Raw genomic sequence first — 10,057 nt, forward strand, 5'->3', positions numbered from 1 at the left:
GTATCAGAGCAAACACTGGGGAGAAGTATCAGAGCTAACACTGGGGAGAAGTATCAGAGCTAACACTGGGGAGAAGTATCAGAGCTAACACTGGGGAGAAGTAGCAGAGCTAACACTGGGGAGAAGTAGCAGAGCTAACACTGGGGAGAAGTATCAGAGCTAACACTGGGGAGAAGTAGCAGAGCTAACACTGGGGAGAAGTAGCAGAGCTAACACTGGGGAGAAGTATCAGAGCTAACACTGGGGAGAAGTATCAGAGCTAACACTGGGGAGAAGTATCAGAGCTAACACTGGGGATAAGTATCAGAGCAAACACTGGGGAGAAGAATCAGAGCAAACACTGGGGAGAAGTATCAGAGCAAACACTGGGGAGAAGAATCAGAGCAAACACTGGGGAGAAGAATCAGAGCAAACACTGGGGAGAAGTATCAGAGCAAACACTGGGGAGAAGTATCAGAGCTAACACTGGGGAGAAGTATCAGAGCTAACACTGGGGAGAAGTATCAGAGCTAACACTGGGGAGAAGTATCAGAGCAAACACTGGGGAGAAGTATCAGAGCAAACACTGGGGAGAAGTATCAGAGCTAACACTGGGGAGAAGTATCAGAGCAAACACTGGGGAGAAGTATCAGAGCAAACACTGGGGAGAAGTATCAGAGCTAACACTGGGGAGAAGTATCAGAGCTAACACTGAGGAGAAGTATCAGAGCTAACACTGGGGAGAAGTATCAGAGCTAACACTGGGGAGAAGTATCAGAGCAAACACTGGGGAGAAGTATCAGAGCAAACACTGGGGAGAAGTATCAGAGCAAACACTGGGGAGAAGTATCAGAGCAAACACTGGGGAGAAGTATCAGAGCAAACACTGGGGAGAAGTATCAGAGCTAACACTGGGGAGAAGTATCAGAGCAAACACTGGGGAGAAGTATCAGAGCTAACACTGGGGAGAAGTATCAGAGCTAACACTGGGGAGAAGTATCAGAGCAAACACTGGGGAGAATTATCAGAGCAAACACTGGGGAGAAGTATCAGAGCAAACACTGGGGAGAAGTATCAGAGCAAACACTGGGGTACACTCAAACCCGTATGACATTCTGCAATCAGCTTGTAGTAGCACATTTTCACTTAGTCCTGAAGTCTCAGGTAATAATCAGTCTGGGTCCTGTATTCTACAGAGAAGCTCTAAGACAAGTTAGAAACGTGTGCTAAGTCACTGAGGACGTAGACTTTGTAGCAGGGGAGAATGTAGCCAGGTGGTAAAAGCACGTAGCTGTATTCACTTATATCCACTAGATGGCACTGTCCCTTTAAGTGATCAGTAAATAATGTGTGCAAGGAGGTTATGGGATTGCGCCTGTGCAATGTGTAAGAGTGAGAGCTGTTGAAATCCATCATGGGTCCAACTTTACTTCAGTTGGGTAAATCCATCATGGGTCCAACTTTACTTCAGATGGGTAAATCCATCATGGGTCCAACTTTACTTCAGATGGGTAAATCCATCATGGGTCCAACTTTACTTCAGATGGGGAAATCCATCATGGGTCCAACTTTACTTCAGATGGGGAAATCCATCATGGGTCCAACTTTACTTCAGATGGGGAAATCCATCATGGGTCCAACTTTACTTCAGATGGGTAAATCCATCATGGGTCCAACTTTACTTCAGATGGGTAAATCCATCATGGGTCCAACTTTACTTCAGATGGGGAAATCCATCATGGGTCCAACTTTACTTCAGATGGGTAAATCCATCATGGGTCCAACTTTACTTCAGATGGGTAAATCCATCATGGGTCCAACTTTACTTCAGATGGGTAAATCCATCATGGGTCCAACTTTACTTCAGATGGGTAAATCCATCATGGGTCCAACTTTACTTCAGATGGGTAAATCCATCATGGGTCCAACTTTACTTCAGATGGGGAAATCCATCATGGGTCCAACTTTACTTCAGATGGGTAAATCCATCATGGGTCCAACTTTACTTCAGATGGGGAAATCCATCATGGGTCCAACTTTACTTCAGATGGGGAAATCCATCATGGGTCCAACTTTACTTCAGATGGGTAAATCCATCATGGGTCCAACTTTACTTCAGATGGGTAAATCCATCATGGGTCCAACTTTACTTCAGATGGGTAAATCCATCATGGGTCCAACTTTACTTCAGATGGGTAAATCCATCATGGGTCCAACTTTACTTCAGATGGGTAAATCCATCATGGGTCCAACTTTACTTCAGATGGGGAAATCCATCATGGGTCCAACTTTACTTCAGATGGGGAAATCCATCATGGGTCCAACTTTACTTCAGATGGGGAAATCCATCATGGGTCCAACTTTACTTCAGATGGGTAAATCCATCATGGGTCCAACTTTACTTCAGATGGGTAAATCCATCATGGGTCCAACTTTACTTCAGATGGGTAAATCCATCATGGGTCCAACTTTACTTCAGATGGGGAAATCCATCATGGGTCCAACTTTACTTCAGATGGGTAAATCCATCATGGGTCCAACTTTACTTCAGATGGGTAAATCCATCATGGGTCCAACTTTACTTCAGATGGGTAAATCCATCATGGGTCCAACTTTACTTCAGATGGGTAAATCCATCATGGGTCCAACTTTACTTCAGATGGGTAAATCCATCATGGGTCCAACTTTACTTCAGATGGGTAAATCCATCATGGGTCCAACTTTACTTCAGATGGGTAAATCCATCATGGGTCCAACTTTACTTCAGATGGGTAAATCCATCATGGGTCCAACTTTACTTCAGATGGGTAAATCCATCATGGGTCCAACTTTACTTCAGATGGGTAAATCCATCATGGGTCCAACTTTACTTCAGATGGGTAAATCCATCATGGGTCCAACTTTACTTCAGATGGGGAAATCCATCATGGGTCCAACTTTACTTCAGATGGGGAAATCCATCATGGGTCCAACTTTACTTCAGATGGGTAAATCCATCATGGGTCCAACTTTACTTCAGATGGGTAAATCCATCATGGGTCCAACTTTACTTCAGATGGGGAAATCCATCATGGGTCCAACTTTACTTCAGATGGGGAAATCCATCATGGGTCCAACTTTACTTCAGATGGGTAAATCCATCATGGGTCCAACTTTACTTCAGATGGGTAAATCCATCATGGGTCCAACTTTACTTCAGATGGGGAAATCCATCATGGGTCCAACTTTACTTCAGATGGGGAAATCCATCATGGGTCCAACTTTACTTCAGATGGGGAAATCCATCATGGGTCCAACTTTACTTCAGATGGGTAAATCCATCATGGGTCCAACTTTACTTCAGATGGGGAAATCCATCATGGGTCCAACTTTACTTCAGATGGGGAAATAAAACTCTTTATCTTACTCTTGTACCAACATATATCATATTTTTTCATCATCTGCAATGTATAAGAGTTGCTTTTGTAATATTTATACCAGATGGTCATGTTAGCCTGTTGATACTTTCAGATTGACACGAGGATGTTAGCTTCTTGCTAGCTGAATACCAGTGCTCTCAGAAACAGGTTGTGCACTTGGTAACATCATTTGAATCATGTGTTAATTATCTGAATTACATCTTCTATTTAATGTAAAGCTTCAGTGTGTTGTATTTTGTTTAATTTTCCAATTGTAAACTTTTATATTGTGATATGTCATTTCCCTCAGTGCATTTTGGGATGATATGTCGACCTGCTGTTCCTCTGTAGCTCAATTGGTAGAGCATGGTGTTTGTAACGCCAGGGTAGTGGGTTCGATCCCCGGGACCACCCATACATAAAAATGTAAGTCGCTTTGGATAAAAGCGTCTGCTAAATGGCATATTATTATGTGGGTTTAGGGTATCACGTGGATAGTGTGTGAGTGAGTATTTCATATTGTTTTCATTTTTCATGCAAGATGTACTTTGGTTTATAGTCTTGTTGTCCTAATATTGAACATTGTTAGAGTTGTTTTTCTATTTGTGAACCTTCAGATTTTGTATTTTCGTGTTTGTTTTTTTTAAATAAAAAGCTGAGTCGCTCCTGTTACTAAGTTGGTGTCCTTAGACTGTATAGTAATTGGATTGAATTGCTGTGTTCACTTTCGCCAGGCTACAGAAAACTAGCTAACGTTAGCAGATAAGAGTAGGTCCATCTGGTAGCCTTCTATTCCACCCTCCTCTGGAAAACACTCCCTTACTAAAAATACAATTGTCGATATAGCTAACTAACTCTCTGTTTGTGTTGGTAGCAATGATGAAAGTGTATAAACTGTCTATGGTTGGTTAGCTGGTTCTCAGCTGGCTAGCAACCTTGCTGCCTATTTAGTGATGCTAGCTAGCTACCAGCAACAATATTGAAATGTCAGGTGTGCTAAGCTCAATTAGATTTATTAGGATCCCCATTAGCCGATGCCAATGGCGACAGCTAGTCTTACTGACGTCCAACACATAACGAAAAATACATTAGACAAAATACTTTACATAAAAACAGTAACATGTGTTGTGTGTGTGCATCTATCAGTTCCACATACATGTCAGTACATACACACAAGTAGGTTACATGGGGGAGAGGCGTTGTGTTGTGACGTGTTGCTTTATTTGTTTTTTGAAACCAGGTTTGCTGTTCATTTGCGCTATATAAGATGGATTGGAGTTCCATGCACTTATGGCTCTGTATAATACTGTACATTTCCTTGAATTTGTTCCGGACCTGGGGACTTTGAAAAGACCCCTGGTGGCATGTCTGGTGGGGTAAGTGTGTGTGTCAGTGCTGTGTATAAATTGATTATGCAAACAATTTGGAATTTCCAACACATTGTTTCTTATAAAAACAAGAAGTGACACAGTCAGTCTCTCCTCAACTCTTAGCCAAGAGAGACTGGCATGCATATTATTAATATTAGCCTTCTGATTACAATGAAGAGCAAGACGTGCTGCTCTGTTCTGGGCCAGCTGCAGCTTAACTAGGTCTTTTTTTGCAGCACTTGACCATATGACTGGACAATAATCAAGATAAGACAAAACTAGAACCTGCAGGACTTGCTTTGTGGAGCGTTGTGTCAAAAAAAGCAGAGCATCTCTTTATTACGGACAGACCTCTCCCTATCTTTACAACCACTGAATATATACGTTTCGACCATGACAGTTTACAATCTAAGGTAACACCAAGCAATTTAGTCTCCTCAACTTGTTCAACAGCCACACCATTCATTACCAGATTCAGCTGAGGTCTAGAACTTAGGGAATGATTTGTACCAAATACAATGTTCTTAGTTTTTAGAGATGTTAAGGGCCAGTTTATTACTGGCCACCCATTCCAAAACAGACTGCAACTCTTTGTTCAGGGTTTCAGTGACTTCATTAGCTGTGGTTGCTGATGCGTATATGGTTGAATCATCAGTATACATAGAGGACCTAGAGAGCTGCCCTGCGGTACACCAAACTTTACATGATTGACATTAGAAAAGCTTCCATTAAAGAAAACCCTCCGAGTTCTATTAGATGGATAGCTCTGAATCCACGATATGGCAGAGGTTGAAAAGCCATAACACATACGTTTTTTCAACAACAGGTTATGGTCAATAATATCAAAGGTTGCACTGAAATCTAACAGTACAGCTCACACAATCTTCTTTTTATACATGTCTTCAACCAATCATCAGTCATTTGTGTCAGTACATGTTGAGTGCCCTTCTCTATGAGCATTGTGAAAGTCTGTTCATTTGTTTACAGAGAAATAACATTGCATTAGCTAGACATTCTAATAGAGATCAATACAGTTAGTGGGGTGGTAAATGGTGTATTGTTGTGTATTTAGTTGTAGGTGGTACAACACCTCTGCACAAGGTGAAGGTAAGAATGCTGACAGCTAAGACAGCTAAATGTGAATTGGGTAGTGTTTGTATTGGCTGTGTTCTGGGGTTACAGGTGATTAGAGGTAGCCTAAGGACCAGAGAACCTTCCAGACCATCTAATCAATCAATCCCATTTATTTATACAGACCTTTTTACATCAGCAGATGTCACAAAGTGCTATACAGAAACCCAGCCTAAAACCCCAAACAGCAGCAATGCAGATGTAGAAGCACGGTGGCTAGGAAAAACTCCCTAGAAAGGCAGAAACCTAGGAAGAAACCTAGAGAGGAACCAGGCTCTGAGGGGTGGCCAGTCCTCTTCTGGCTGTGCCGGGTGGAGATTATAACAGTACATGGCCATTAAGGACAGATTATTCTCCAAGATGTTCAAACGTTCATAGATGACCAGCAGGGTCAAATAATAATCACAGTGGTTGTAGAGGTTGCAACAGGTCAGTACATCAGGAGTAAATGTCACTTGGCTTTTCATAGCCGGGCATTTAGAGGTTGAAACAGCAGGTGCGGTAGAGCGAGAGAGTTGAAAACAGCAGGTCTGGGACAAGGTAGCACGTCCGGTGAACAGGTCAGGGTTCCACAGCCGCAGGCAGAACAGTTGAAACTGGAGCAGCAGCACGACCAGGTGGACTGGGGACAGCCAGGAGTCATCAGGCCAGGTAGTCCTGAGGCATGGTCCCAGGGCTCAGGTCCTCCAGGAGGGGAGAGAGAGATAATTAGAGGGAGCATACTTACATTCAATTTAGTCCACCCCTTTTCTCTTTTTATATTTTCTCTTTGAAAAATACAAAGCAGCTGCATTTTGGGTACACAAGCATGAGGGAGGGGACACACCTTGTGGTTATGGAGCACAACAAGATTGTGGGACAGAAACCAGAAAGGGACACTGAAAGATATACAGTAATGAAACAACCACCTCATTTTTCTTTTTGCAGATTCTCAAAACACAATACAAAGACATGTCTACAAAAAACCCTACAAAGGGCTACTATTGACAAGAATGATCTGATATAGTCGATGGGGAGGTTTACAGACAAGTCTTTGAAATGAAGAAGGGGGTTTTGGTCATGAAGGGCTGTGCTTAGAGACAGCAGATGCATTGTTGTGTATGAGAGTGATTGCGAGGTGCAATTTTTCTTCAATCTCTCATACATAACAATACATACTGTGTAGAACACTTTTCACACCTTTTTCAGCCCATTCACTTTGACTGATCTTTCCTCTCAAAAGCAGCTCCCAATATCCCTCATTGTCCCTAAACAATAAACTAGCTTGTCTCTAAACACGGTCCCATTCGGTTGACGTCTCTACCAACAAAGGCGTGTTGCACTACATTCCTTCCACAAAATGTGTAAAATGCAAAACACCACAACCATGTATTTCCAGGAGACGTGCAGTACCAGTTACCAGCAGATGTTCTGCAAGAGGTCTAAACAGTTGGTTGTTAAGAATCCTTAAGAGTCTATTAGGGCGTCAATATACAGTGAGGGAAAAAAGTATTTGATCCCCTGCTGATTTTGTACGTTTGCCCACTGACAAATAAATTATCAGTCTATAATTTTAATGGTAGGTTTATTTGAACAGTGAGAGACAGAATAACAACAAAAAAATCCAGAGAAACGCATGTCAAAAATGTTATAAATTGATTTGCATTTTAATGAGGGAAATAAGTATTTGACCCCCTCTCAATCAAAAAGATTTCTCCCAGGAGTCTTTTATACAGGTAACGAGCTGAGATTAGGAGCACACTCTTAAAGGGAGTGCTCCTAATCTCAGTTTGTTACCTGTATAAAAGACACCTGTCCACAGAAGCAATCAATCAATCAGATTCCAAACTCTCCACCATGGCCAAGACCAAAGAGCTCTCCAATGATGTCAGGGACAAGATTGTAGACCTACACAAGGCTGGAATGGGCTACAAGACCATCGCCAAGCAGCTTGGTGAGAAGGTGACAACAGTTGGTGCGATTATTCCAAATGGAAGAAACACAAAAGAACTGTCAATCTCCCTCGGCCTGGGGCTCCATGCAAGATCTCACCTCGTGGAGTTGCAAAGATCATGAGAACGGTGAGGAATCAGCCCAGAACTACACGGGAGTATCTTGTCAATGATCTCAAGGCAGCTGGGACCATAGTCACCAAGAAAACAATTGGTAACACACTACGCCGTGAAGGACTGAAATCCTGCAGTGCCCGCAAGGTCCCCCTGCTCAAGAAAGCACATATACATGCCCGTCTGAAGTTTGCCAATGAACATCTGAACGATTCAGAGGAGAACTGGGTGAAAGTGTTGTGGTCAGATGAGACCAAAATCGAGCTCTTTGGCATCAACTCAACTCGCCGTGTTTGGAGGAGGAGGAATGCTGCCTATGACCCCAAGAACACCATCCCCACAGTCAAACATGGAGGTGGAAACATTATGCTTTGGGGGTGTTTTTCTGCTAAGGGGACAGGACAACTTCACCGCATCAAAGGGACGATGGACGGGGCCATGTACCGTCAAATCTTGGGTGAGAACCTCCTTCCCTCAGCCAGGGCATTGAAAATGGGTCGTGGATGGGTATTCCAGCATGACAATGACCCAAAACACACGGCCAAGGCAACAAAGGAGTGGCTCAAGAAGAAGCACATTAAAGTCCTGGAGTGGCCTAGCCAGTCTCCAGACCTTAATCCCATAGAAAATCTGTGGAGGGAGCTGAAGGTTCGAGTTGCCAAACGTCAGCCTCAAAACCTTAATGACTTGGAGAAGATCTGCAACGAGGAGTGGGACAAAATCCCTCCTGAGATGTGTGCAAACCTGGTGGCCAACTACAAGAAACGTCTGACCTCTGTGATTGCCAACAAGGGTTTTGCCACCAAGTACTAAGTCATGTTTTGCAGAAGGGTCAAATACTTATTTCCCTCATTAAAATGCAAATCAATGTATAACATTTTTGACATGGGTTTTTCTGGATCTTTTTGTTATTCTGTCTCTCACTGTTCAAATAAACCTAGCATTAAAATTATAGACTGATCATGTTTTTGTCAGTGGGCAAACGTACAAAATCAGCAGGGGATCAAATACTTTTTTCCCTCACTGTAGGAACTCAAGTCCTTTTGTTCACCCAACCTAGAATACCTCACAATGAAATGCCGACCGTATTATCTCCCAAGAGAATTCTCTTTGGTTATAGTCACGGCCGTGTATATCCCCCCTCAAGCCGATACCACGACGGCCCTCAAAAAACTTCACTGGACTTTATGCAAACTGGAAACCACATATCCTGGCTGCATTTATTGTAGCCGGGGATTTTAACAAAGCAAATTTGAGGACTAGGCTGCCGAAGTTCTATCAACATATCGAATTAGGAAGCCCGCAATTTGGGCAAGCTGATTATTGAGTTGCGGCTGTCAGTGAAAAGCTAAAAATGTGTGTGAAGATAATGTTTCTTGAGTATAATTTCAAATGTTGAGACAAGGGGAGGGGTGTGGCGAAGATACAGGCCAGTTTCTCTCCAGAAGGGGAGGGGTGTGGCGAAGATACAGGCCAGTTTCTCTCCAGAAGGGGAGGGGTGTGGCGAAGATATAGGCCAGTTTCTCTCCAGAATGGCTCCGCTGTCTCCCGCATTCATCGTTTCATTGTGTGAATTATTTCAATTCCCCATTACACACACTACCGTTCCAAAATTTGGGGTCACTTAGAAATGTCCTTATTTTCGAAAGAAAAGCAATTTTTTTGTCGATTAAAATAACATCAAATTGATCAGAAATACAGTGAAGACATTGTTAATGTTTTAAAATGGCTATTGTAGCTGGAAACGGCTGATTTTTTATGGAATATCTACATAGGCGTACAGAGGCCCATTATCAGCAACCATCAGTCCTGTGTTCCAATGGCACGTTGTGTTTGCTAATCCAAGTTTATCATTTTAAAAGGCTAATTGATCATTAGAAAACCCTTTTGCAATTATGTTAGCACAGCTGAAAACTGTTGTGCTGATTAAAGAAGCATTAAAACGGGCCTTCTTGAGACTAGTTGAGTATCTGGAGCATCAGCAATTGTGGGTTCGATTACAGGCTCAAAACGGCCAGAAACAAATAACTTTCTTCTGAAAGTCGTCAGTCTATTCTTGTTCTGAGAAATTAAGGCTATTCCATGCGAGAAATTGCCAAGAAACTGAAGATCTCGTACAACGCTGTGTACTACT

Source organism: Coregonus clupeaformis, unplaced genomic scaffold (genome assembly GCF_020615455.1).
Source record: "Coregonus clupeaformis isolate EN_2021a unplaced genomic scaffold, ASM2061545v1 scaf0310, whole genome shotgun sequence".
NCBI lineage: Eukaryota > Metazoa > Chordata > Actinopteri > Salmoniformes > Salmonidae > Coregonus > Coregonus clupeaformis.